The sequence below is a fragment of the Strix uralensis genome, chromosome 13, assembly GCF_047716275.1.
Source record: "Strix uralensis isolate ZFMK-TIS-50842 chromosome 13, bStrUra1, whole genome shotgun sequence".
NCBI lineage: Eukaryota > Metazoa > Chordata > Aves > Strigiformes > Strigidae > Strix > Strix uralensis.
The window spans coordinates 19,423,891-19,429,937 of NC_133984.1; the positions used below are offsets into that span (position 1 = coordinate 19,423,891).

The 6,047-nt window shown below is 41.9% G+C and overlaps 1 long non-coding RNA gene across 1 annotated transcript; it reads right to left on the bottom strand.

The window, feature by feature from the left end:
* Nucleotides 1-1,902: 1,902 nt before the first annotated feature.
* LOC141949446 (uncharacterized) lies at nt 1,903-5,606 on the bottom strand. Its single transcript, XR_012630777.1, has 3 exons — nt 5,379-5,606; nt 4,004-4,087; nt 1,903-2,772 (listed from the first exon to the last, which is right to left on the bottom strand). It is a non-coding gene; the product is annotated as an uncharacterized LOC141949446 (long non-coding RNA).
* Between the last annotated feature and the right edge of the window lie 441 nt (nt 5,607-6,047).

Sequence of the window (6,047 nt, forward strand, 5' to 3'; positions counted from 1 at the left end):
GTTTTTCCATCCAGTCTTCTCATTTCCATTACTCATTTTTGGTCAAGTTTTTATGTACTTGTTCTGGCTGATAAAATGAATCAACAGATGACCTCAGCCCTCCACAGCACAATCTAACCCATGGAGAAGTTCAATAAAGTTCAACAAGGCCAAGTGTAAAGTCTTGCACCTGGGAAACATAATCCAGGAGTGCAGCACAGGCTGGGATCTGCCTGGCTGGGGAGCAGCTCTGTGGAAGGGACCTGGGGGTCCTGGTGGGCAACAAGCTCAAGTATGAGTGAACAGGGTGCTGCTGCCACAAAGAAAGCCAACGGGTGCTGGGCTGCATCAGCAAGGGCATCACCAGCAGAGATAAAGAAGCGATTATTCCACTCTACTCAGCGCTTCTCAGGTCACACCTGGAATACTGTGCTCAGTTTTGGTCCCCACTATACAAAAAAGCTGTGGACAGGCTGAGAGGGTCCAGAGAAGGGCCACAAAGACCATCAGGGGACTGGGAGCCTGGCCTGTGAGGAAAGGCTGAGAGAACTGGGTTTGTTCAGCCTTGGGAAGAAAAGGCTTAGGGGAGACCTTATCACTGTGTTCCAGTATTGAAAGGGTGGCTACAAAGCAGGTGGAGACTCCGTTTTCACAAGGAGTCACATGGAAAAGATGAGGGGAAATGGGTACAAGTTACTCCTGGGGAGATTCCACTTGGACACAAGAGGAAAATTTTTCACAATGAGAACAATCAGCCACTGGAAAATCTCCCCAGGGAAGTGGTGGATTCCCCAACACTGGACACTTCTAAGATTCAGCCAGACAGTGCTGGGCCGTCTTGTCTAGACTGTGCTTTTGCCAAGGAAGGTTGGGCCAGGTGATCCTTGAGGTCCCTTCCAAGCTGGGATTCTGTGATTCTATGAAGATGGTGGTTGGTGTGAGTTTGTCTGTTGTTATTTTTCCTCCTGTGTAAAGGGGCCTTCCAAAATAAAACCAGTCATTAAAAAAAAGAAATATTTTTTTTAAATGGATGTTACTAGCAGGATCTAAGATTACTAAAAATAAATACTTTAAATTGCACCTTCTTCTCAACATTTCTGCCAGCCCAATCAAGTTTGTATTGTTTATGTCCTACTTAGTTTCCTATATCTCACAAGCTATCACTGCAAAAACAACCAGAACATGCGAATCCTCTGAAGGAACTGATTTCCTTTTGTCTCTTTTGTTGTTCAGACAAAAATATATTTTTATTACAGTTGGAGACTGAATTTCATTGCACATATATTTTATGCAGTCAAGTCCTTTGTAAACTATTCTGAACATAACTTTTATTTCCTAGAAGATTGCTGTGTATTTCTTTATACTTTGTATTGCATAGTTGTAGTTAATAAAGAACAATGTACACTGTCTTTAAAGTAGCTACTAGTTAATTCTTTAATCATTCCTACATTGGCATCATCCTGCATTACTACACACCTTTTAATCAATCATGTCATCTTTGAAATTTGCCTCAGACACCTCTGCAGTGAAAACATCAAGTTCTGGATTGGTTTTGGTGGTGTTGGTTTTGTTTTTAACTCTGCAAATAGTTTGGTCACTATCAATGAGTTTCTTCAAGATACTACAGTTGTGGCTAACATCAGAATCAGGCACAGCACTGAAATCCATCACATGCTGGTTTTATTAGTAAATGTGGTGTTGGAGCTTGCTGTCATTTCCTAAATTAAATTCCATTCTACTCTGACACTGTCTTCCTTGGGCATGTCATTACCTAACAAGAGTATGTTTAAAATCTCACAGGAAACTTGTGAGATCAGGGAGGGAGAATGAACAAAGCTGTCAAAGTACCCACTTTTCTGCCCATGCTATCCCCACATACGAGTTAGAAAAGCTCTAAATTTAGCGCTGCTCTGAGGTGTTCAGTTGCCACTGCTTCCCGGGACATTTGCTGGAGACTCTGAGAGCACAACATGCTCTTGGTCCATTCCTTCACTGGTGGTGGTGGGAGAAGCTGCTCCAGCAAGCAGCTGGGTTGTCCTTATGACTGACAGTGAAAATTAGCAGATTTGCCTATGATAACCCGGGATGTCTGTGACCAAGCCAGAAATAGAACCTCGCACTCCCACTGCTGTGACTTAATCACAAGCCTGCCTTTCCATACTAAGAGCGATTCACAGTGCCAGCTGGCTTTGTCGGTTGTAAAGCAGACTTCAGAAAAAGGAAGCAACCAGGAAACTTCTTCAATCTCTGTGTCTATAACAAAAAGCTCACGCTAGAATTAGTGCCATTGATATGCATTCTAAGCATAGCTCAGAAATGTTATAAAACAATTATATTAAGAAGGATTGTGTATTCTGTATAACTTATTATGTAATTTCTGTATAAATTATTTTATTTCCTCTGGCTGGACAGCTTATGTTCTGGAAAACTAATTTTCTTTAGAGCCACAACTTATCTGTTGGACTGAGAACTTTTTTCTTTTCTTTTTCTCTTTTTTTTTTTTTTAAATGGCCTCTAAGCAAATCACCCACTTATATACAAAGTATTTCTGAGGTAACCTCGTTGTAGATTAAACCCATCATCATACAGGCTGATTAGAAAATCCTGACATGGAAGTTAAACGTGTTAAAAAAACACAAACCAAAACACTACCAGGTACTTTCTAAGGTCAACAAGTTTTCTGTGCAGCCAGCCAGTGGATGGCAGTATTCAACCCGTCGTTCAGTTGTTTCTGCCTAGAAAGTGGTTGTGTAGGTGAGCTGCTTCTCACTCAGTAACCGAACACATCAGCATCTAGAGAAAGAATATTTCAGCAGGTCACAAATCAGTTTCATGACCTGCAATGACAGCCATCTGCAGTAAACAAGGCTGTATTATTGTTATTTCTGAAACAAAACTATGCAATTTTCCTACTGTCCCTTGGAACAGGTCTCGGTGTTCTATTTCAAAATTAAATACAAGATGGAGGTTTGATTTTTCCTACAGACTGTACAACCTAAAGGCAGGGAAATATATAGTCTCAATATGGAAAGTTATCTAGCTTTTAAATTACTTGAGCAGTATGTAACATCCAGACATAATTCCTGGAATGACGTTACCAAACCACAAGCAGAACCATAGCCAAGATTCTTACTTGCACGTACTTATACACGCTTCATGCCCAAAGCTTCTCCCAACCATCTTCCTCCTCAGCCTGTTCTTGAAGCTCCCAGAGAAAGCTTGTCTATGTGCACTGGTTGTCAGGCTTTAAATCAAACCCATTTGAAATGTAGGAGGTTATGATGTTGCAATCTCTGTGTAATGCTCCCGTGCATTACAGTTGATTTACTTCAAATCCACTTTAGTTAAATGAGAATAAACCCAGAATCAATAAAAGTTGGCTCTACACAGTCCTTTGCACCAGTTTTGCCTAAACTTGTTTTCAAAGACATCACGTGACTTGTGCAGGCAGGGTTTCACCTTTCCTTGCTGTCCAGTTTTAAGAAGGAAGTTCTTGTAAGAGTAGAGCAAATCTGAGGTCTGCACAATCTAGGTAGGTAACAGATGGGATAAAGCCTAGAAAACTGCAGGTTGCAGAGAAAAGTGTAACTGTTCTGCAAGAGGGAAATGTGGGATAATTATGCCACTCGATCTCTTTCTAATGTCTCAGACATTGTATCTTTTGCACAAAACAAGATAGCTAATGCTGGCTCAAAATTATATGTGCAAAACAACCCTATTTTCTTGTTGCCTCTAGAAACACCAAATCCACTTCTGAAGCAAGGTGCTCAGTCTCCCATATTTTTTGTAGCAATGATTTCCATTGTTTCATTATTCACTGTGTAAAAGTGAATCAGTTTCTTTATCCACCATGTAAAAGTGAATCATCCTTTTATCGGTTTTGGATGTGGCACTTTTAATTAATATCACATGGCACCTCTTCTCAACATGAGAACATTGCCAGAGAGTTTGCCTTAACATCAGTTTTCCCTGTCTCCTTTGCCAGAAGAGTTACAATTTATGGTTCATTCACAGAGTAACTCACCATACTGCTTCAGCAACATGTGTGATCCTAGTAGGCAGGATATTCCACAACTGCAAAAGACCACAGTTTCTAGTAGTTTGCTCCCTGGAATGCAGAATACAAAATAGATTGTATTTACATGTACTTTGCTTAATTACAGGTAAGAAACTGTTTTTTTTTCTGCAACCAGGGGGCACAATATGAGTTTTTTACTTATTTGTCAGTTAGTACCTCTGGTTGGGTTGGAACACATTGTGCTTAAAAAAGAAGACAGCATTCTTATGCCAGTCACAAGCCTAAGAAAATGAAATCAAAAGCCTCAAAACCACTGTGCTGGCAACAAGAAAATTACAGATATTTGTGGCAGAGTTTAACAGTGTTCAATACAAAAGAAAATTTAAACTCTATTAATTGTCACTTCATTATTACAAAAAAATTGCCAATGAAATTAGAAAATGGAAATGTACTTTTTGTATAATTCCTCATAATAGGAAAAAAGAAAATATTAACAGCATTGTCTCCTAAATTAGTAGGAGTATATCTTCCTGTCTCTTATTTCTGTACCTCACTCGCAGATCTTGAAAAAAATAGCTTTGTATGGCTACATTAAACTTTTTATTTACAAGTTAAAGATTAAAGTTTCTGAACTTATTGCATCTTTGGAAAAGCAGCAGGTACGGAGTAGATGAATACAATAACCCTGCAGCTGTAAATTGAGCTCAAATTCCAGTTTGCCTGTTTGGGTAAGGAAGGATAAAGTCATGTAATTTAGAGACAGAATCTTTGAAATGTAACCTTTTGTACCATCAAAACACAATTTTATCTTTTAAGATAAAGAAAAATGCAAACAAATGTCAGTGTATAATAAACTCCTAGAAAACCTTCCTAATGCAAGGAGAACCAACACCTGTGGAGAAGGCAACTAGACCCAGAAAATGGTTGTAGGTAAAGTTAGTATCTTTATTATATCAACTTGTATAGTGAGAAAATGAAGACATGCTTTTTGGCAAAGTTGCAACAGAAACAGACTCTGGCACTAAATATACCTGTAACCATTGTTCTCAGGTTGTGTAACTGCACACATAGCAATTACACCATCTGAGAGAAGTGCTTGGTACACGCCTCTGCCTGCAGCCCTAGGCTTGTGTGCGTCCTACCATCATTAACCGTCGTAGTTACAACTGTACTAGCACAAGGGAAGAAATAAGGTGTCTGTTTTTAAGAAGGAGGACAACGGATATGAATGTACCATGTTTTACAGTTGTGTTTGGAAGATCGCAAGAGACAAAAAAAAATCACTGAAAACTGAGGGAGTGTTTGAGTGAATGACTGCCCTAAATTGAATTCCCTTGGAGATCTTAAAGAACAAGCAAGTTCTGGGAAGTGTGGACATTACCTTCAACAGCGTGCTGGCGAGGCGCTGACACCCTTGGGAGCTGCTCCGCTGCGGGAAGCTGACTGCCATATGGTACTAAGAGACGCCGGCACCACGTTTCCACTGGTTCAACACGTACAAGCTGGTACTAAACCAGGGAAAAGCTGGTACGAATCCTCACATGCACAACGCTCAGACGAAGCAGTGGTGGATGAGCTGCCTTTGCTAAAGGACAAAGAAAAAACATGGTATTGCATCACACCCCTGACTACGCCTTTGCACTGCCTAAGCGCGGCAACTTCTGAGGAAGTAACTCTGTTCGCTTTGAGGGTTTTTTAATACAACGCACACACACGACGGCCACAGGCCTAAGATGCCGGGCAGCTGGCGGGCACCAGCCGAGGGCGGGCATGCAGGATGGCCACAGGCCTCTGCAGTGGGGGCTCTCAGGGGCGAGAGCAGGGCAAGAAGCCACCGGGCGGTAAGACACGGCTCGGAGAGCCGCCAGCACCTCCTAGGGCTCGGCCCGGCCCCGCTTTGCGAATCGTTCTTCAAAAACACGCGTGAAATCCCCAAACACCACCCGGCCACCCCGCCCTGGGCCACCCTGTTCCCGGGGCCTGGCCGCCACAAAATGGCCCCCCGTGGGTGCAGCGCCCCCCTCTCTGGGGTCGAGCCGGGCAGCCGGGC